At 42.4% G+C, this 23,792-nt stretch overlaps 1 protein-coding gene across 4 annotated transcripts in view; it reads left to right on the top strand.

Annotated features, from left to right (window-relative positions):
- NEXMIF (neurite extension and migration factor) overlaps positions 1 to 23,792 on the top strand; it is a 243,768-nt gene that overhangs the window by 161,806 nt on the left and 58,170 nt on the right. For 3 of the 4 annotated variants that reach the window (XM_038417423.2, XM_038417420.2, XM_038417424.2), the window contains exon 2: positions 15,588 to 15,726. The gene's annotated coding sequence lies outside the window, so the exon portion shown is untranslated. Of the gene's footprint in view, positions 1 to 14,890; positions 15,727 to 23,792 lie in introns of those variants that run through there. The other variant, XM_043492294.1, reaches the window with a different exon arrangement.

Here is a 23,792-nt window from a genome sequence, read left to right as displayed (position 1 = left end):
GGTTTTCCCACCCTTTGGCATACCTCACAAGATTGGACATAGGCAGAAACATTCTTGCCCATTCTCTCCCAGTGGAATGACCTCCCCAAACGGTCTTTGGTCCTGTTCACCCCAGCATAGCCACTAGGATGATAGTGGACTAAGCTTAATAGCTTTACCCGGTACTTAGTTGGAACTACCAACTGTCTCTGAGGATGCCAGTCTTCCTGGTGTCCACCAGAAAGAGTTTCCATGTACAAACTTTGCCTTGTCCTTGAACCTTATGCTGCCACCACCAAGCGTGTTAAAGAACTGGGGAAGAGCCCACTTGGAGACGTCTTCCCCCAAAATATCCCCCCAAGCACTACAAGCTGCACCTGCTATAGCAAATTAGTAAGATCTTGGTGCAAATTTCTGTGTAAACAAGGCCTAAATTAGCATGTCCGTGTAGGGTTCCAACACCTGCTAACAGAGTGTGTCAACAGAAGACACTGCCATTCTATTATAATCATCATCAATTTGCGAGGTGTTTTTCAGAAATAAAAGACCCTGCTTCCCAAAATCTTGCTGCCTGAAGATGAAAATCTTGCAAAGAGCTGAGTGCCTGTTTAACTTTAATGAGAGCTGAAAATACTGGGCACCATGCACTAGGTCAGGGGTCGGCAACCTTTCAGAAGTGTTGTGCCGAGTCTTCATTTATTCACTTAAATTTAAGGTTTCGTGTGTCAGTAATACATTTCAACGTTTTTAGAAGGTCTCTTTCTATAAGTCTGTAATATATAACTAAATTATTGTATGTAAAGTAAATAAGATTTTTAAAATGTTTAAGAAACTTCATTTAAAATTAAATTAAAATGCAGAGCCCCCCGGACCGGTGGCCAGGACACGGGCAGTGTGAGTGCCACTGAAAATCAGCTCGCATTCCACCTTCAGCATGCATGCCATAGGTTGCCTACCCCTGCACTAGGTGTTTAATTAGCCAACCACAAGAAATGAAGTTAACAGACAAAGAAAGGTGAGGTAAGGAGCGAGGGATGGGCATTACAGCAAATAAAAATAAGGAGGTAGATGCTATGTTGTATACAATGTTTGCATTTCAAGTGTTGTTCATTGGTTTTCTGTTTTATTTTATCCTTTTGCATCCTCTGTGATGGAAAGGACAAAAATGACAGAACTAGCCTTGACTCCTGAATTTGAAAATGGATTTCTGAACCACTAGCAACCTTAGGTGCAAATTAGGTATGATGGAAGCTTTGCATGAGTCTCTTTCCTGTCAGCAAAGAGTAGCTGGACGTCCAAACATGGCAGCCCACAGTCCGTATTTGCTTTTGCATTTTGCGTTTTTCTTTTATAGCATAGTTCATTTAAAAAAAATTCAACCAAATATGTGGCTAATTATTGCAGCGTAAGTGCTGGCACGTTATTTGCCAGTACAAGTGCATTCACTCCACAGCACAAGGGGCCAGGACCCCTAAATTCAGAACAATCATGATTTACTGTGCAGCTTGGGCAAAGTGCATTTGTTGCCTTGGAAACAAACAGCAGCAGTGAACAACTAAATTAAATTTATGGAATCAACTTCAATAATTCTTGATTATAAATGTGCACAAACATACAGAATTTGATGAAGATACACAGTATGCAGATGTGAGGGATGATCGTAAGTTATATAATTGCTTTGGATACATTTTTGGACTGCCAAGAACATGTTCTCTTTAATTTTTTTCCTGAGAAAACTCTTTCTTTTCATAGCTTTGGCATTTAATTTTAATTTCCAGGGTATGTTTTAGCTTAATTGGCACACTGGATGATTACAGTGTGTTGTTTTGTCTTTTGCAAAACCTGATTCAAATCTAACTCAGGATAAAAATAAAATTCAGACTGTAGAGTGAAATGTAGTGCAATGTCACACTCCAAATAGTATGTGAAATATCAAAAAAAATTAATACATTTATATAGAACATCTCTCCTCCTCCCTCTCATTCCCCACACCTTGTCATATCTTTTAGGAGAAATGGATGATATTATGGTTAAAGTACAGGTCTACCACAGTCATCCGGGTCATACAGATTGTATATTTATATATACATAAAGATATATATATTTACAGCACACAGAAGAAATCACAGCTAGGTTATATATTTTATTGATGTCTCCGGTTTTACTTATGGGTTGATAGAAGTTCAGGAAGATTAACTGACTTACCTAAGGACTATGTAGTGAATTGTTGGCCCAGTCCTGACTGGAATTCAGTACATTTGCATGGATCCCGGTCCTCTACCCTCCACATTGCCTGATTTTCATCTTTCTCCAGGAGGTTGGGAGGAGTATTGAGGATCCTAATTTTTCCCTACCCATGTGGCCAAGACTTAATGCTCCAGCCATCATCCTTCAAGCCAAGAAGGACTACACATATAGACAGCAGGTCTCTCTCTTCTTTTTAAAAGTCATATGTGGTAAGGACATGCTGTCTCTGCAGAACTTCCAGGACACTTACCAGTCTGGGGTCTTAGAGGCCAGGAGCCAAACCTGGGTCTCCAACAGGGGGATACTTAAATCATAAACTCCTGTAAACTGCCTACTTAAATTACAGGAAAACTCTGCAGAAAAGAGATCCTTTGCCTTTAGCATTCCTGAACTGCCTAGCAGAATATTGATGCTATATCAGTGAGAGATATTAAATGAGCATTACATGTGGGCCTGATCACATGGCCATTTTAATTTCAGTCTTCTCTGATCCTTTATCTCCTTTGCTCTTGATCCTGTCCTAGAAGATAGTTGGGCTGCTTCTTTTTTCAGAGGCAGTGCCAGTGCTGGTGTAGGATTCTTAGGCTATGTCTACACTATGGACCTTACAGCAGCATAGCTCTACCACTACAGCTGTGCCCCGTAAGGTCTCCTGTGTAGCCGCTCTTTGCTGGCAGGAGAGAGCTCTTTTGCCAGCATAATTAAATCACTCCCAACGAGCGGCATTAGCTGTGTTGGCAGGAGAGCCTCTCCTGTCGACATAGTGCTGTCCACACCAGCACTTTTGCAGGTGAAACTTACGTTGGTCAGAGGTGTGTTTGTTTTTTTTTCACACCCCTGACTGACAAAAGTCTTCCCGACAAAAGTGGTAGTGTAGAAAAAGCGTTAGCAAGTGGAGAAGAATATTATAACTAGGGATCTAGAACATGTCTTAAAATGGGGGTTGCTGTAATTCATTCAGGGAGTACAAATTTATCATCTGACATTAGTGGTCACATTTAGAGTTTTAGCTTGTAAGGTGCTGAGTGTCCTTAACTCTCATTGACTTCTGAGGGGGTTGAGGGCATTCAGCACCAGGCAGGAGGTACTCAGCACTTTAGAAGATCAGGCCCTGATATTTTGTACTGAGTTAGAAGAGTCATACTATGCAATGCAATGCATACAATGCAAAATATCTAGCCTGTAATAATTCCAGATTCTGCACTTGTATCAGCAATTGCAAAGAGGTTAACTAAAATCATGTCCGGATGATGGAATATGCACAACTGAGCACTTGTAGTGAGATAATTAAAATGCATTTTAATTTATTTGTACTAAGCATATTTCTGATCTCTGCTAGGATCAAAATTCAACTCTCACTTAGATCAAGATGTAGGATCCTGTAAGCCTGAAAGACTTCTTTCCAAAATACAATGCACATATAATGATTTCTAAACTGCACTCTGATGTTTACAGAGTGCTGTAGCTATTCACATTAACATAAAGCAGTGTAAGGCAGATTGAACTCCATTAGGAGCTAAATTTAGTGATTTGCTAACTTCTTTTTGATATGTTTTTATAATTTCATTGTATTATGACACTTGGTTTCAAATTTGCATGAGTAAATGAACCTCTCACTGAGTCAGGTGGTAAAGATTTTTTACTTATCTACTGTGAAATAAGGCATTTAAAAATAGTAAGACTAGAAAGTGATGTATCTTTGACATATTTAGTTTATATTTTTTCAGCAGTGCTGACTGAACATTTTTTTAATATTGATGATATAATAAAGCTATTTGTACAACATTTAACAGGCAAAATAATTTAATATTACAAAGAATTTTGCAAAGAAGCTAGTATATTTTGTGTAGGAGTAACATTTTTTAAAAATACAAATTTACATTTAATTAAAAACAGAAATGAAATGGACATGAGCAACAGTTACAAAAGGTTAGTAACTGTTTTTTTTCCATGAAATGGTCTTTGAATTAATCAAAACTAAAATATTACAGTTCAACTCAAAATAATATAATTAGTGGACACATTTAATATTAAAGAACCACTTTAAAGTAGGTTCCCAAAAGCTTGTTTTAATAAGATGGCTACTATTAAATAATACCAGATGCTCAGTAAAGCATTTACTGTTGATTAAGCACCATTCAGCAGGTATTATCATATAATTCTGTCACCTCAGTTAATGTTTTAATTGTCAATTTCTATTTTATTACTATACAATCGCTATCATTTTAAAATCAAAGTAACTATATATTCAAGACTAGCATTGGGTTTGAGCTTTTTGAGATCTATGTTATATTTTTCCCTACAATACAGTGACCAAGGCTATGTCTACACTACCGGAGGAAGTCGACCTAAGTTATGCTATTCCAGCTACATGAATAACGTAGCTTGAGTTGATGTAGCTCGGGTCAATGGGAGACACTCTCCCGTCGACTTACCTTACTCTTCTTGTTTGGGGTGGAGTTCCGCAGTCAACTGGAGAGCGATCTGCAGTTGATTTGGTGGGTCTTCACTAGACCTGCTAAATTGACCCCCAGTGCATCAGTCACCAGAGCGTCAATCCGATTGTAGTGTAGACATAGCCTTAGATGACGAGGCACTGTCCAATCTATCTGTCCAACCTTTTGCTACAATGTGTGGCAGGGGGTTGTCTTTAGTGTTGAAGAAAGTAGCTAAATTAACAGTCCTTGAGCCTGAGGTCATTATCCTTATGCACTGAATAGGTACAGCACATGCTGTGGTAGCATCAGCTTTTCCTACACTGTACCTCAACTCTTGGAAGGATCACCCCTAAGTCTGAGATGGTACCTCAGTCTCCATGTTCCATTCAGTCTTTGGATTCTTTTCTGTGGAGACTCTCAGCAGAGCTACCAAGTGTGGTGATGATTTTTGTGATACCTCTCCATTAAGAATTGGATGGAGAGCATGGGTCCATTTCACTAACATTGGTCAGATGGTAACAAAATTCATTCACTAGTGACCTGGCCTGGATTTGGATATGACCTGGTAAAGTCAAAGGTGTGAAAGACTGTATTCCTGATTACCACTGCCCTGGGCCTACCAATCTTTCCTGACGTCACCATTTTTAACCTCCGTTTGTTATTGATTTTTTTATGCTGTGTCATTAGTAGTGACAGATGGTTTTAATTAAAAAAAAAAAAAAGCCCAAGAGGAGACCATTCTAATTTGGCATGACATTATGAGACAGAACAGTTCCTGGCATGTGAGGTACATAAAAGGTCATCTTCCATTGCTACAGCATTTTGGAATAGTGGAATTAAGTTCAAACTCGGGATGTTTTTGAAGTCTTAAATCTCTCTGGGGATGCCTTTCATAACATCTTCGAACTGCATAACACTACAGCAAATGAAATACACTGCACTGGATTAAAGGGTTATTTCCCCTGTGTGTTAAGCTGACATAGAATACTAAACCTTAGGTTGTTCTAGAGTCATCTCTATCTGCTGATACCCCTTTGCTTTACATAACAGCTCTTGGAGGCTTTGCATGGAAGTTGGTGATTATTTATTCAGCTTCATTGCTTCTTGAATGTGGAACAATTTTATGCAGCAAAAAAACAAAATAAAGCAACTAAATGGGAAGAAATTTAATGGGCTTCAAAATGTGAAAGAACTGATGCAGGGAAGAGCAAAGCTGCCTCTTCAGTTCTATTATGCTGCTCTATAATTTATACTGAAATAGAAAATATAGATCTGTCTGCATTGCCACTCATATGTTTAGCAGCGCGGAGCTTGCCCTAACAACACGGTGTGATATGTGCTACCATGGTCTTACCTGTCTGTAGCAACAGTTAAAATTGGTTAAGGGCCACTTGCAGTGTTTTTTGTTGTAGAACAAATGTTCATTTTGCTTTGGAACTTGGTATGTGCATAATCAGTGCAGATTGGATTTAGCACAGGGTAACCAAATCATGGCCATCTGTGCAGTGTTGGAATCCTGCCAGAGATCACCATGGCTGAGCCCCAGGACAAGTCCCTGTACCTCTGAGGTTGGGAGCAGAGGACTGGGAGAAAGATGTGCAATTTCAGATGTTGCCAAGAAACCTGCACCAGCTCCTCCTGCTTCATCTATAAAGTGCTGAAACCAGTTGCACTGTAAAATTAGGTGAGGTTTCTTGGTGTCAGGTCAGGCTAAGCAGAAATGGAACTTCTGAGTTCAGGAAACCAAATTCCCATGCAACATCTTTGAACTCACTCTGAAAACTCAAAGGTTTTCTTTGCTGTTTTTCCCTCTATCCCATCCGTCCCCCTCCTCTCAAATAACTTGCCCTTAGCTGAAATATGACTGGAGATCCTATACAAGACTAACTTTAAGCTCAGTGAAGCTCCAGGGCAGAAAAAAATTGCCAAGCACCTTTCTCCCTGTGGTCTTACCAAGCCCATTGGAGTCCAAGGTCAGCTGGATTTATAGTATTAGAAACCCGTGGATGTCCTAACGGGAAGATGAGTATACAGAATAAAGTATGTTCCACGTTCTTGGCATACCTTGGTGTCAAAAATATGGTACTACACATGAAAACACATTCTTTGTGTCTGCATGCCTATCACACCCATCCTCTAATCTATATTGTACCTATCACCCATCTGTCTGAAGGTCAGTCTCTGTCCGTATATAGATAGAAAGATACACTGATAAAGTTAGATTCTTTTTCTGTAATTTTATCATGATTTGTAATTAGCTGCTGGGGTTTGGCATGGATGATTGTTGGGATTGCAATTCCCAAGATCCTTTCTGCCCCTACCCTTCATAAACATGCTGTAATGAGCTTCTGACAGGGGAAGGTACGACAGACCTCTGGGAAACTCTTCCAGGCACACAGATATTTCCAGGGAGGAAACAGAAACAGACATTGGAATGCAGCCGATGAAATGAGCTGTAGCTCACGAAAGCTTATGCTCAAATAAACTTGTTAGACTCTAAGGTGCCACAAGTACTCCTTTTCTTTTTGTGAATACAGACGAACACGGCTGCTACTCTGAAACCAGACATTGGAAGGTTAGATTTATTTTCAAACTGGAGTGCACATGGCCAAACCTGTGAAGCTATCCCTGCCTTGAGGCCTGTCAGCCTGCTAAAAAGGCCAACAGCACCTGCTATTCTTCTCAAATTAACAAAGGCAGCAACAACAAAAATAACCTCTCCTAATTTCCCTTGAAGGATTTTATTTGTATCTTTTCTCTATAGAGCGGCACTGCGATAAAATAACGCTTTCATAATGGGACCTATATGTTGGAAGGCAGCTAAGGCAATAAAAAAAACAGCCAAAGTGCTTGTTTGTAATGAATGTTTTCCTACTTGTGGCTGTTGTAATAAGCAAGTTGGGGGAACTCTTTCAGATGTAGTTTTGATGTGCACTGGAAGTTAAACTTCAACTTGAGATTTGAAAATTGTGAGTTTCAAAGGAGTCTCAGGGTATGGCTACACTGCAATCGGGGTGTGTGTGTGTGTGTGTGTGTGAGTGTAGCACATGTCGACATACCTGAACCAGTTTTAATCTAGACAGAGGAGACGTGGAGGGCCCGAAGCTAAGCACCAGTACCAATGGTAGTGGAGCTGTGGCAGCACAGACGTCAGGGTGGGCTAGCCACCTCAGTAAGCACCGAGTGTCCCAGCCTGCTAGGAAGCCTATGCTGCTGTGGCTTCATTGCTTTTGGTACCAATGCTAGCTAGATTAAAGCTAGTGTCTACAGGTATTGCGATCACACCTCTGGTTGCAGTGTAGACAAATCTTAGGAGATTTTTGTGCACAAGCCCATTACATCCAGTTATATTTGGGCATCTGCTACTCCTTTAGACTACTTTGAGAATCACAGTCTAAACATTTTCACAACTAATTTAGTGTTGGTGAAAGGTACTGAACTGGCAGGAGACCTGAAATTCTTTATTCAGCAGCAAACTAGGTTTCGCACAGACAACAACAGTGGAAATGTCCCTCACGTTATTTATTTATTTGTATTATCATAGCACGTCAGAGCCCTAGTCATGGACCGGCACCCCATTGTGCTAGTGATGTACAGACACAGAACAAATAAACCATCCAGTCTGACCTGCCTGTGTGCTCATATTGGTTTTTTTTTACTAAGAGTAGGAGGAGATTTGCATCTCCATGGCCCATTCAGTTCTTAGCATCTCTACTGTGTGTTGTTACTTCGAAACCTATTCACTGGAAGAGGATTGAGACCACTAACCTTCAGATACATCAGTGAATAGCCATTAGGTCATATCACTGTGGACCGGGGCTGGACTCAGACTAACAACCTCATGGTGAAAGACTCTGTATCCTGTTACCAATTCCCTGGGATAACCAGTTTCCAAACATTACAGCTAATATTATGAAAGCTAGATGAATCTTTGGGGGAGCATGCGTAACCCCAGGCCACAGGAATGTGGTTAATTAAGTGTCTGGGTTCAAGTTATAGTATTTAATCTTCTGATGTTCTTTTTACTAGGGCCATTTGTGCCTTGGGTTTCAGATGTATCAGATCTATCTTTCCATCTGGCCTATTGCACACCAACTCCAATCATCATAACTGTTTTCTTAATTCTCTTTCCCACAAATCAACCCTCACTTAGGACTCTGGACTCTGACCTTTCATTTAAAATAGCAGATACCAAAAATATATTTAGTCCCCGTCGGAGCTTTTCTGCTTAGTTCAGCTGCTCCACTGGCTCATTCATCCCATTGCTCCTTTGGGTTAATCTAAAGCCACAAACATGACCCATCTCAAGTGACCCTTGTGATGATCTGCAATCAGTAACATGAGTCACATGCTAACAATGGCCTCTATTGAGAAATTCCTAGGGTTAGAGCAGAGACTAAGGGTAGATCTACGCTACGAAATTAGGTCAACTTTATAAAAGTTGATTTTTAGAAATCTATTTTATAAATCGATTGTGTATGTCCCCACTAAGCGCATTAAGTCGGCGGAGTGTGTCCTCGTTACCATGGCTAGCATCAGCTTACAGAGCAGTGCACTGTGGGTAGCTAGCCCACAGTTCCCATAGTCTCCGCTGCCCATTGGAATTTTGGGTTAAGCACCCAATGCCTGATGGGGCAAAATATTGTCGTGGGTAGTTTTGGGTACATGTCGTCTGTCGCCCTTCCCTCTGTGAAAGCAACGGCAGACAATCGTTTTGCGTCTTTTTTCCTGAGTTACCCATGCAGACACCATACCACGGCAAGAATGGAGCCTACTCAACTCACCGTCACTGCTGCTGTTGTGAGCATTGTAAACACCTCACGCATTATCCTGGACTATATGCAGAACCGGGCTAAGAGACACCAGCACAAGGAGGATTTTGAAGAGGACATGGACACAGACATTCCTGAAAGCATAGGCTGTGGCAATTGGGACATCATGGTGGCAGTGGGGCTGGTTGATACAGTGGAACGCCGTTTCTGGGCCAGGCAAACAAGCACAGACTGGTGGGACCACATACTGTTGCAAGTATGGGATGATTCACAGCGGCTGCAAAACTTTCACATGTGTAAGGGCACTTTCCTGGAACTCTGTGAGTTGCTTTCCCCCACCCTGAAGCACAAGAATACCAAGATGAGAGTTGCCCTGGCAGTTGAGAAGTGAGTGGCGATAGCCCTGTGAAAGCTTGCAACGCTTGATTGCTACCGGTCAGCTAGGAATCAATTTGGAGTGGGCAAGTCTACTGTGAGGGTTGCTGTGATCCAAGTAGCCAATGCAATCATTGACGTTCTGTTATCAAGGGTAGTGACTCTGGGAAATGTGCAGGTCATACTGAATGGCTTTGCTTCAGTGGGGTTCCCTAACTGTGGTGGGGTGATAGACGGAATGCATATCCCCATCTTGGCACCGGACCACCTTGCCAAGCAGTACATAAACTGCAAGGGGTGCTTCTCAATGGTGCTGCAAGCACTGGTGGATCACAAGGGACGTTTTACCGACATCAGCGTGGGATGGCCAGGAAAGGTGCATGACACTCGCATATTTAGGAACTCCGGGCTGTTCAAGCAGCTGCAAGAAAGGACTTACTTTCCAGACCAGAAAATTACCATTGGGGATGTTGAAATGCCAATAGTTATCCTTGGGGACCCAGCCTACCCCTTGCTCCTATGGCTCATGAAGCCTTGCACAGGTAGCCTGGACAGTAGTAAGGAGCAGTTCAACTATAAGCTGAGCAAGTGCAGAATGGTGGTAGAACGTGCCTTTGGCCGTTTAAAAGCTCGCTGGTGCTGTTTGCTGACTAGGTCAGACCTCAGCGCAACCAACATTCCCATTGTTATTGCTGCTTGCTGTGTGCTCCATAATATCTGTGAGAGTAAGGGGGAGACATTTATGATGGGGTGGGAAGTTTAGGCAAATCACCTGGCATCCGATTTTGAGCAGCCAGACACCAGGACGATTAGAAGAGCACAGCTAGGTGCGCTGCGCATCAGAGAGGCTTTGAAAACCAGTTTCATGACTGTCCAGGCTATAGTATGACAGTTGTGTGTGTTTCTCTTTGATGCAAACCTGCCCCCTTTGTTGATTTTAATTCCCTGTAAGCCAACCACCCTCCCCACTTTGAAATAAAGTAACTATTGTTTTGAAACCATGCATTCTTTCTTTCTTAATTTTAAAAAAAATGAGATAATGGACAAGATAGTCCAGATGGGGTGGGGGGAGGAGGGAAGGACAAGACCACATTGTTTATTGTAGTCACACTAACAATCAAACTATCTGAATGACAGCCTTCTGTTTCTTGGGCCATCCACTGGAGTGGAGTGGCTGGGTGCCCGGAGCCTCCCCCCACGCATTCTTGGGAGTCTGGGTGAGGCGGATATGGAATTTGGCGAGGTGGGCAGGCGGTTATACAGTGGATGCAGCAGGGGTCTGTGCTCTTGTTGGCTTTCCTGCAGCTCCAGCAGATGCTTCATCATGCCCGTTTGCTCCACCAACAGATGCTCCATCATGTCCGTTTGCTTCCCCCATTACCCTTAGCATCGTGTCCTGCCTCCGCTCTTCGCGCTCATTTAATTCTTTCCTGGCCTCTGCCACTGAATGCCTCCCTGCATTAAGCTGGGCCCTATCAGTGCCGGAGGACTGCATGAGCTCGGAAAACATGTCATCGCGAGTCCGTTTTTTTCGCTTTCTAATCTGCGATAACCTCAGGAACGGAGATGATAGGGGGAGCGTAGAAACATTTGCACCTGGGGGGAGATAAAAAGGGAGAGTAAAATTTAAGCTGATACATTTCTGAGAACAAAAGGGAGACTCTTTCACAGTGAATCAAGCAATTCACAGCAAACAGCACATGTGCTTTAGGTACAAGGTCGCATTTTCCCTTTTATATTGAGCGCTTGCTGGTATAGTGACAAATCACACACACATGGCTGGGCAACAGAATTCAGTTTCCAGGCAGCCATGGTAAGCCTTTTGGTACGCGGGGTTGGCTTCTTACACCTTCATAACATGTGGCAATGTTTTCAAACTGCAGCACCCTCCTTTCTAGAGCAATCAATGGGTTGGGTTTCGCATTTAAAAGGAGGGGCTGCGGTTTTCGGGTGGATGTGCAGCACACACTTTCCCCCACTCTGGGATGATCCCTTCTCCCCTCCCTCTGCCGCTTGTCTGTTCTCTGGGATGATCCCTTCACCCCTCCTTCCCGCCACGTGGCCATGGGATGTTCCCTTGTAGCCAAGCGCAAACAGCCCAGCATGAACAGGGTCCTTTTACTGTTCTCTTACAAAATTTCCCCTATTTCAACCAGGTGACAATGAATGATATCACTTTCCTGAGGCTAACACAGAAAGATCTAGACCGAATGTTGCTTGAATGCGACCAAAACCCAGGACCATTCGCTTTGTGCTGCAATGATTCCAGAATACTTGCTACTGGCTTGGTGTGGTAAAGTGTCCTACCGTGGAGAACGAAATAAGGCAGCCCTCCCCAGAAACCCTCTGCAAAGGTTTTTAGAGTACCTTCAGGAGAGCTTCATGGAGGTGTTCCTGGAGGATTTCCCCTCCATCCCCAGACATGTGAACAGATTTTTCCAGTAGCTGTACAGGCCGCAAATGCATCCCAATTATTCAGGCAAAGCAAACATTAAACACTATTGCTTTTAAACCCTGTACTGTAGTTACAAACGTGCATGTTTCAGGGTCAGAGATCCCGCCTTGGGAGGGTATTTGGCTGCAGGGTGATGAAAAGGTCCTGGCTGCGGGGGAGAACGGATTCACCACTTGCCTGCTGCGCATTCTCCTTCTCTTCATCCTCCTCCTTGTCCTCATCCACAAAATCCTCCTCCCAGTTTCGTGAGACTCTCCCCTTGCAGATGTCCCCGGACAGTGGTGGGGTAGGGGTAGGGTCCCCCCCCAGAATGCCATGCAGCTGATCATAGAAGTGGCATGTATGGGGCTCTGACTCCGAGCGACCATTTGCCTCCTTTGTCTTTTGGTAGGCTTGTCTGAGCTCCTTAACTTTCATGCGGCACTGCTGTGTGTCCCTGTTGTAGCCTCTCTCCACCATACTGTGTGCGATTTTGGCATATATATTTGCATTTCTTCTTTTTGATCAGAGTTTGGCCTGCACAGATGCTTCTCCCCATATAGCAATCAGATCCAGTGTCTCCCTTTCGGTCCATGCTGGAGCTCGTTTGCAATTTTGGGTGGACTGCATGGTCACCGATGCTGCTGAGTTCACCACGCTGACCAAACAGGAAATGAAATTCAAAAGTTCCTGGGGCTTTTCCTGTGTATCTGGCTGGTGCATCGTAGTTCAAAGTGCTGTCACAATGGAGCACTCTGGGATAGTTCCCGGAGGCCAATACCATTGATTTGTGTCCGCGCTACCCCAAGTTCGACCCAGCAAGATCGATTTTAATGCTACTCCCCTCATCGGGGAGGAGAACAGAAGTCTATTTTAAGAGCTCTTTAGGGATTGGAACGGGGTTGGTTGTGTGGACGCAGTCATTTTTAAATCACCCTAACTTGGCTAAATTCAAGCTAACCCCGTAGTGTAGACTAGGGCTAAGTGTGCTGTTTTCTCCCTGAATTCTTTTTAAGAAGACCTCTCTCTGGGCATCAGGTTTGTCTGTTTTCCAAGTGTATTCACATATAAACACCTACGCCCATTAAAAACATATGGGAAGTTATAGCTTCAATTTTCTGCTGTCCATGAGTAATTCAAATTACCTACTTTTTTTAGCTTTACCTTTTAGCTTGGGAGCAGGAGTAATGACAGCAAATCTGGAAATGATTCTGATGGGTGTACAGGTTTCCTGAATTGTTTGTAGGTGGTTCCACACCCTCAACCCAATTGCCCCTACGAGTTATTCTGTATTGTAACAGGGGAGCTAAAAATCTCACTAGGAAAATTTTCTTTTAGGAAAATTTAGTGAGACTGCAGCCATGCAAGCATTCCCCTTAATAGGTTCAGTAAGATGCCCCAGCTTTGTCACCTCTTTCAGCAATTATTAGGCTGAGGGTGTCTTTTTTAAGGTGTTTAAATAATTTATTCTTTGTACTAAAAATTAAAATGTGCAGGGAGTCTATGTTACTTTTGCTCATAGTAACACTTCTGTTTAAAAGCAGTAAGGTGGTAGTGTGTTCCCGCAGATAGGGCGCTGGGTAAGAAGTCAGGAGGCCTGGGTTCCCAGCTCTGCCCCTGACCTTGGGTGAGGCACTTAACCGCAGTTCTTCAGCTGTGCTTGAGCTTCCCCGTTCTGTCAAATGGGAATGGAAAGCTTCCCAGCTTTGAAAGTGCTTTGAGATCTATTGAAAAGTGTTATGTTATGTAACCATTAGCTGTTTATTGTGAGCACTGTTTAATATTTCTGATTTGTACATTTTCTAATGGTGTCATCAGTAAATATGGTGCCATACAGTGCAAATCAATCCCTCCCTCTAGTATCTTACAACCTAACTTAGCCAAGGACATATGTAATTTGTTGTTGTCTTTGGAGCTGTGTATATTAATCATGGGGTTGCAGGGGGGAATGACTCTGTGCATGTCTCAGAGATTTTAATGGGATACAAAAGGTTGGACAGTTTTAATGACATCAGATAACACTGAAATCAGTCCTTTCTCATCTCCATTCTTCTTTCAACCATCTAAAAATAAAGTTACATTTTAAGGACCTAAAACTGTGCAGTAGAAAAATAAATCATGATTGCTGGAGGTCAATGTCAAGCCCAAGACATGTCTCCCGGTCACCATGTTGCCTTAAGAGTCCAGGTATGAGCCAAGCGTGGAGAGAGGTCTGGAGATGTAAAAATGAATCTTCTATCATACATCAAAAATGTGTTATTGTTTCAGACCCCCCCTCGCCCCCCCAAAAAAAACCCTCACGTATATTTGTGCAGCAGCTGTTTACCCTGTGACTTTTTATAGCCTGATTGTCTGTCTGTGCGTTTAAATAGATGCATGGGTCTGTAGGTATTTGGGGGAAATAATCACTTGTAAGAAATTCTGCAGTTAAAGCAGATGGTGTGACAAAAACTGTAGCTTTGGGGGTACTTGTGGAGCCCTAAATGTTGTCCATAGTTAATTTCACTCCACGATATGCAGCCTTTTGTTGCAACAAGATTTGGATGAATGCTTGCATTTGATGCCTGTTGACATTTGAATGTAGTGTGGAAGAACCTTTTGTCCATTTGCTGGGGGGTGGGGGAAGAGCTGAAATAAAGGTTCCAGAATTTTCTGCCCTTTGGCCTGACTTGAGCAGTTTCCCATACCTACCTTTGCTCAATGAATAGAGTTTATGAAAGCCTTTTGACACAGATGGGTTTGATCTTGCCCTGGGCTCTAAGCATTAGCTCAGTGTCCAGCAGTTCCTTTCTGTTCATCTTTTTTTTTTGTCTCTTCAGCTCTTAATTTTCCTTTTGCTCTCTCAGTATGGCCCCTACTATGCCACTATATTTGTTCAGCAAAAAATGTGTAGATGGTTTCTTCTGCCACCCATGCTGCTTAATAAATTGTCCAGCATGAGGTGCTGAAGACCAATGCATCTCATCCTGCTATTTCATCTCCAGATGGTGGAGTACATCTCTATACCTGCCTAGAGAGGGCAAGTTCTGAGGGCAGATCTACTTCTGCACAGTTGCCCAGCGCACTGGCTGGCATTTTGCTAAAGAGCAGCAGAAGCTTCCTTTGCTGGCCTTTTAAAAGCTGGGGTTTTTTTTGTTTTGTTGTATTTTTTTACAAATCGCTCTTCTCCCTCCCCTCCAAATAACTGACAACTGCATTCTCCTTGATCCACGTGATATTTGTATGTGTGCATAAAAACCGTAGAAAGCATTGCATTGATGTAGGTGTCATTAATTGAATTTAATCTGATACGTATGTGCATAGGGACTATTTTGCACTAAATCACTTTTCTTTGTTTTACAGTCTCCTTCATCAGCAAGTATAAACCCTTCCACTGTCCTCTTCACCTACCCAAAGACCAAATTTGGAAAGAGTAAACAAAAGGGAGGCCCACATCTTAAACAAAACAGGGAAAGCGGAATGGTGTTGAAATAATTTAAGGGTAAGTGACGCTTTTTATCCTCTTTTCCTTCTCTCCCCTCATTTTAACATGAGGTCTAGAAGACAGGCTCAATCATTGGTGTTGAGTAGAGAGTAATATAGAGATGAGCCATGAAACAACTTAACTTGTATGTATTGCTAAGGTGATGGCGTGACTGAAAACAACCGTTCTCACAAGAAACATGGTGATGTGGTTTACGTGGATGGCATAATCTTGTCATAATCTTGAGGAAACAAGAGGGAGTACTTCAGAGCTTTGAACTTTCTCTTTGTTACACAGTTTTGTTGTGTGTTTTTCATTTACATTACAACTCGGATGTGAGACGGGGTAATTTATCATTAGCATTTTATTTACATTTTGTGGAATGTTGTGACACCCTATTCTGGTATCTTCCACTGTTGTGGTTTTTGGTAAATTTTTTAATGGCGGAATCTAAAAATGAATGTCTTTCTCACTTCATCAGTGAGAGATTAGTATCTTTTAATTATCAGATGTCATTGGGTCTTCCAAAAATGCTTTCAAAGGGATAAAGGATAGCAAATGAATCAGCTTGCAATATGCATCAGATCAGGGTGCAATCTAACTGGAAATATACATCTTAGGAGACTTATTTATACTGAATTTTCCTTTCCGCATAAAAGGAAAAAAATCAAGGTATAATAATGATCCATTACCCCTGCCTTTGTAAATCAGGATCCTGTCTGAAATAAAGTTGCTAGAAAGCATTATTTAGGATTAGTGGTTTCTAAATGTTGGAAAACAAATTTTCAAACGTGGAATGAGGTATGAGCATGAAAATATCTATATTTCCTCACATATCCATTTATAGTAGCTAGGTTGTACAGTTGTTCACATTGAAAATTTTGCAATATGTGATTGGGTTTTGTGCTTCATTACTACTATTTTTGTAATGCTTGTTCATGAAAAATTCATAGCTGGGAGGGGAACTTAAATCCCTGCTTCAAGTCAAAAAAAAGAAAATATGGAACTGGAAAGGTAGACCATATCATTTTAAGAAACATGATTCCTAAATTAATCCTCATCTGGTATGCCATCTGTGGCACCTATCTCAATACAAAAATCTTGGGTTTATATCTCTTTAGCTCTGTTCTAATTGGCTGCCTGAGATTTCTGTGTTGCTAATAGGGAATCAGCTTTTTTTGGTGATTGTTATTTCTGCACTAAGTAAGCTATAGGGACAAATGCAAGAGTGCCTAGAAAATACGAAAGAAAGCAGGACTCCATTTGGTCAGGTGATTAGCATGTGCCAACGTAGTCCTATGTGACTAACTTCCAGACAAAGCCAGTAAGTGATTATATTTCATACAAATGTATGCTTGGCACCTCCTGCAGCTGCTGCACTGATGGTGCAAAAGATTGACTGTGGATTTTCTGCCTGATTTTTGGGGTACGGTCAGCTAGTTAGACATCTAAATAATTTAATTTGTGAGTGCAAACTTAGAGAAAGTTTAAAAAAAGATGGCCCATTTGGGTCCTTGGTGAATCCATCCCCTGGGAAATCAAGCGCAGGGTTGTTCCCTATTGTACATTTTCTAGAACTTTGTCCAGTCTAGTTTTAAATATCCTGAGTAATAGGGTCTCCCCTGTTATCTCCCTGAGATGAATTATTGCACTCTGTTTGTGTCAAAGAGAAGCAGGGAAATCTCCTTTTCCCGCTTTTAAACTTTCTCTTCTCTGATTCTAAACTTTGGGTTGCTTCCTGGCTATTTCTAGAGAATGCATCTCTGTGTGTATGTGTGTGAGTGTAATTTTTTACATTTCATTCATTGTACCACATGGTATTTACTTCTCTCCTAAGCTCTGAGACCTCTGTGTTGTTCTGTTCCCTCATCCCCAAGTATTTCACAAATATGGCACCTGTGCAGGAAGCATTTAAGCCTTTGCTTAAATGCCCTTCCTAAAGAGGGATGCTTTTCTGAATCAAGGCCTCTATCACTACTTGGCATTGCCTTGTGACTTCCTTACTCCTGTTTCCTTCAGTGAAGCCAGTAAACCCTGGGAGCCTTTTCTTTGCTCGCTGGGAAGTTATCTGATAACTGCAGGAGAATCTGAGGGGTTTAAGAATCCACAAAGAGGCTGGGGTGCCAGCTGCACAATCCCTCCCTCATGATGGTTTCACCACAGTGGAGAGAAAGTGCATTCACTTTGCTGTTTCTCTTCATTGGTGATGTCATTAATGTACTGTAACTACATCTCCAGGGACACTCATAGACGCTCATCTCCTATAACACTCATAGATTGAGGTTATCCAGGAATTCAGTACGGATGGTGAAATATTACAGGTTTATTGCCTTTACATTCATTTTGTTTTCGTGCCTTTCTGCCTGGCTGACTCATTGCCATTCGGCCTCTGCTTGTAATTTCTATTTGCTGCAGTAACGCCCACTGGACAAGACAAGGGCGCTTGCAAACCACTGATGCCTGCAACCAGGTCCTTTGGCATTTTTCTTCTCGCTAAATCCTGGGGCTGTGATAGTAAAACACTGCAGTTACCCAGAGTCAAATGTTAGACATGACATTTGCCAAAGCATAAAGTAGGAACAAAATACTAACATGAACCCTAAACAGAAGAAATGAATGTTGCATTTCTGCAGCCCTGACAGCTGCCAGATTTAGGAGCTTGTGAGAGTTCTCACTTCTGAGAGAGCCCTACAGTGAGGACAGAGTCAAAACATAGGCTCTGGCAGCAAGAATCTCCAGATTGATGTTAACGACCTTGATGGGGAAATGATGAAAACTGGTCAGGTGCATAACCTGGTCCCAGGCCATTTTAGTCTCTTAGTTTCTGCTTAAGAACTGTTTTTCCTCTCTTCTACAGCAGTGGTTCTCAACCAGGGGCCCCTGTGGGGCTGCAAGCAGGTTTCAGGGGGTCTGCCAAGCAGCGCCAGCATTAGACTCTCTAGGGCTCAATGCAGAAAACCGAAGTCGCACAGCGTGGGGCTGAAGCCCGAGGCCCTGAGCCCTGCCACCCAGGGCTGAAGCTGAAGCCTAGCAATATGGCTTTGCAGGGGCCCCTGTGGCATGGGGCCCTGGGCAGTTGCCCTGCTTGGTACCCCCAAATGCTGGCCCTGCCTTTTATATGCAGAAAAATGTTATTGTGGCACAGGTGGGCCGTGGAGTTTTTATAGCATGTTCTTGGGGGAGAGGGGGGACTTGGAAAGAGAGAGGTTGAGAACCCCTGGCACTGAAAGGAGCAAGTTGTGTCATGGCCACTTGTTGTGGAATCATTGGATCCAAGAACAAATTTGCCAGTTTGACTAATGGTGGAGGCGCATCTTTTCTGACAGGAAGAATTGAGAGCCCAGCCCACCAGCATAGAGCCTAACCCCACTGAAAGACCAAATAGCTACAATTAACAGCTGTATGTTCAAGACAAAAATTAAAAACTAAATTACACACCTGTTTGTTGTGTGTAGTTACAGGAATGTGGATCAAAATCAATAACCTACCTATTAATTTTCTGTCTCTGTCTCTCTCTCTCTCTCTCTCTCTCTCTCTCACACACACACACACTCTTTTGCTTTCACAGCCTTTCTTAGTAACACTGGCTAGTTGATAACTTTATTACCCTTTGTAACTGTCTTAAAAATCAGCCCCTAATTGTTTCAGTTATTTTCGATTCCAGTCTCTAGATTCCTGCATTATTTGTATGTTGTTCAGTAAGGTTTGAGAACTGCAAACTCCTGAATCAGTTTTTGATATTCTTTGTAAATTTCCAGCCTTGTGATGGATACATTATTTCTCTTTCAGATGGGGGTGGTTTCAGTCATTAGCCATTTCGTAGGCAAGTACATTTCAAGTTTTTCCTTAAAATGAAGATCACTGACTCTCAACCTGGAGAAGGTCTCTCACTTACACACAGGGCTAAAATCTTGCAGCGTGACTCTGAATGCAAATACTTTAAAGGCAGCACAAAAGGTCTAATTTAAAAACCCAACCAAACAGTAAAAATTTAAAAAGTCTCCACAAAAATGGAGACATGGAAGCACTTAAAATATTTTGATGGGATGTATTGCATTAGCCAGGTTGTGATTTTGATTTTTAAGTTCTTATTAAAATTCAGCAGCTGTTTTAAACAGAAGAGATGTTTAGACAGTGAAAACCTCAGCTTACGGCTTTATTTTCACAGCAGCATACATATATAAGTGAGGGGGCCATGATGCACATACCAGCGGAATACTCCTCTCTGGCTTATGTTCTGTGTCTTTTGAAAGTCTCTCCAGCTTAGCAAGGGCCTCCAATTGTTACATTGTAAGTGGTTGCTGCCTCCCAAACAGTCTGTTACAGATGGGAGGGATGACAAGTTCCAATGTCACTGCACAGAGGCAGAGAACACGTGATGCCAGCCAACTCTTGCAGAAAGATAATGAAGAGATGAGAAGCACCAATTTATGATATTCTTGCTAGGACCCCAGTGAAACTGCTGTTTGTTTCTCAAACAATTACTCCAAGTTGTGAATTGGTTTGTGTCTGCACATCTTCTCTTGATGCGTGAAAATAAGGCAGTGCCAGCCGGAAAAAAAATTATGTAGGATATGAAATGATAGATGTCCCAAGGGATAAAATTAATCAGCCATTTAGGGTGAGGGGAGAAGTGTTGGCAATAAATACTTTGCATATGACTTCTTTTGACATGCAAGAGGCTGGTTTTGTTTTGAGGGCTTATCCCATTAAGAATTTTTCAAATAAAAATGGGAATATTAACAAGATGAGTTTCCTGCTGACTGAGAAGAATGGTGCTAAGTCATCCTCCTTGTCCACACTTATAAAGAAGCTAGAGCTCAACACTGCCAAAACAGAGCTCTTAGTCTTCCCCTCAAGCCCTTTCCGCTGCTGCCTTTCTCAATCACAATGACCACAATACGATCACATGATCACAACACCACCACCCTGCCTGTCACTCTGGCCCCTAACTGGGGTGTCATCTTTGACTCAGACTTCTCTCTAGATCCTCCCATCCAGACTGTGTCTAAATCTTGCAGATTCTTTTTACATAACATCTCTAAGATGAGGCTTTTCCTATCTATCCACACAGCTAAAACTCTCATCCAGGATCACATCATCTCACATCTCCATTATTGCAACATCCTGTTTTCTGGCTTTGATCAATGCAATCTTGCCCCACTTTTATCCATTCAGAATGCTGCCGCAAAACTCATTTTCCTGTCCCATCACTTTGACCACAGCACCCATCTCTGTGTATCCCCTCACTACCCCTCCTTGTTGTCCCTCACATCAGACATAAGATGCTTGTCTTCGCTTTTAGGACTCTCCACAGCCTATCACCCTTCTATTCATCATCTCTCATTCCCTGCTGAGGTGTTTGCTCCAAACTGTGATCAGCCCATGATGCCTGCCTCCATCACCCACCTGTTCAGTTTTCAAACATTCACCTTTGTGCTTTCTCCCTTGCTCCCCATAAATGTCTGCAACGCTGCCTCATCCTTCAAATCTCTCCTTAAAACCCTTCTTTGCCACAATGCCTACAAAAACCTTGACAATGGTTAGGCTGCTGATCTACCGAGACCACTGCCTATCATGTTGACCAATATTTTTCACATTGTTGCCTTGTACTATTCCATCTGCCTGTATCCATCTGTTGTTGCTAGTCTTGTACTTATACTGTAAACTCTTTGGGTCAGGGACTGTCCTCTTGTTCTGTTTGTTCAGCACCTAGTGCACTGAGGTCCTGGTCTATCACTAAGGCTCCTAAGCACTATGGCACGGCCAATAATAAATAATAATGGATTGCTTGGTTTGAATGGTTGCCCAGCACAGGACATGGAGTGTAGCTTTTGTGTGGGAGAGGTTGTCAGTCTGCCTTAGAATGGGGGACATTTTAAAAAGCAAATAAATTGTTAGGGTATTTAAATCTTAAGAGGCGTTCTTTCCAAAGTCGCTGGGTTTGGTTTGGAAAGCAAACCATTACATGGTCTAACCCTGGTCTCTCCAAAGCAACCCATCACCGTGGTGTTTAGGTATTAACTAGATCCTACCTGACTGGTATAGATTTGTTCTCCCATTCCTCCTTCACACACTGCTTTTTTTCTTTTCTTTTTTTTTAAGAACTCTGTGAACAAAACCTTGTCAATAATACCACACAAAGTAGTTAAAAATACTATTTTCTTTGTTTCTAATGGTTTGCACATTATCTTATTTAACTTGTGCATACAGTGTGTCCAAAACCAAGCCTGATAAAATCACCTCAGAGCAAGCTGAAACCACTCTCCTTTTTTATTTGTGACCATGGCTAGGAAAACAGGGGGACAAATTCTGCTCTCAGTCACAAGTCAGTTGGTTTGCACAGATATAACTGAGGGCAGAATTTGGCACAGCATCTCCTTTCCTTCCAGATGAAGTAGAAGAATGATTCAAGGGATTCTGCAAAGTGCAATTTCTGCATTACTGGATATGGACCTGAACCAGAATCCCAGGTTAGAGTGCCCCAGATAGCTCAAATGGAGATCTGGATCTGAACTTCAGACTCATCTCTAATACATGCTCTCAATTTTTTTGGCGGGGGGGAGGAGGAAAGGGTGTTTCTTTTTTCTTTCAGGTTAGAGAACTTTCACAAGCTTTCTGGGTCCAAGAGGTGCTGAGAACCTGCACTTCCAGTTGGCTTCAGTGGGAGTTGTGGGTGCTTGGCATTTTTGAAAATGAGGCCAAACTGTCTAGTGTATTGAAAATGAAAACATTAAGTAGCTGTTGCATTAAGAATCAGTCTTTATTCATGGAGTGTAATGTGATTCGTTTGCCCTTTTGCTCCCATGTTGAGAAGGCAGCCATCTAGTATGCATCACTGACTGCTGGCTGCAGATAGCGTTTTTTGTGAGAGAGCAGACATTTTCATCAAGTGCAGTATAGCTATGTGGTTGTGAGACATGTCTATTTCCCATATAAGATATGGAAGAAGGTGATCCCTATGGACAACAAAAAGGCTGTTGCTTATTATATTCCAGGAGCCCTGTTTATAAAAATATAGAGTTCAGGTCACGTTACACTCTCACAACAGTTTCAGTACACTGTGTATTCCATAAGGCACATAAGGTGAAATCCTCATCCTCCTTTTGGCCCCCTTTATGCCAGATAAAAAGACTGGAGCGGTGCAAGGAGTCTTAAAAGTCCTGGCTTCTCTGTGAGGGGAGAGGGAGTTCTGCTGGCATAGGAACTATGGAAGAAAGCTATAAGACTGCCCTCTAGGGACATCCATGCAAGCCCTGGTGTAGGGAGCAGGGCTAGGGGGAGGAGGGGCAGGGCCTCTCCATGCAGTGCTGCAAACGTTCTGGGAGGCGTTGTGGCCCACAGGGCAATTGATGGAGGCTGCTATGACTTAGCGCCCCAGGGCTGTTTAAGGTATGTCAGGGCCTCTCCAGTCCCCTGGAGTAGCCATGGGGTTGGAAGGGTGCAAAGGTGATTTAAAGGCATATTAGCCCTTCCTCCCCCGGGCTGTGAGTTCTGCGGGGTATGTCTACACTGCAATTACAGGTGTGATTGAAGCTTATGTAGACATACCTGAGCTAGTTCGGGTACTGGAGCAGTGAAGCCCGACTAATTACCCAGAGTTCCGGGCAGGCTTGTATAGTCTGCGTTGAAGCCCATTTTTCTGTGGCTTCACTGCTCCGCTACTCAAGCTAGCTAAATTAAAACTAGCGCAGGCATGTCTACCAGAGCCTCAGGCGCACCCTGTGTTTGCAATGTAGACGTATCCTTGTAGGCACATACTGTATTTGTACGATGTGGAGTTTGGGACATGTACAGTTCATAGACCTTACTACAAATACAAAAAGGGATCACATGGCCATGAGTGAGATTATGGATTCTTATTTATTAAAATGCTGGTGGCTAATTTTTGCAGTGAGATGATAGTTAGAGTTTGGCTGGAAGTAAATCACAACCCTATGTAACTGTTTACCTGTTGATATTTTTTTAAAAATAAGCAAAAAATAATAAAAGGAAAAAAACAAGATAAAAGAGAAATAGAAAAATTTAAGGTAATTTTATAAATGATAGAATAGGAGACCTAATCTAAGTGTTTGTCACTAATT

This window comes from Dermochelys coriacea, chromosome 9 (genome assembly GCF_009764565.3).
Source record: "Dermochelys coriacea isolate rDerCor1 chromosome 9, rDerCor1.pri.v4, whole genome shotgun sequence".
NCBI lineage: Eukaryota > Metazoa > Chordata > Testudines > Dermochelyidae > Dermochelys > Dermochelys coriacea.
The sequence above is the reverse complement of the archived record's forward strand: the minus strand, read 5'-3'. Positions and strand labels throughout refer to the sequence as shown.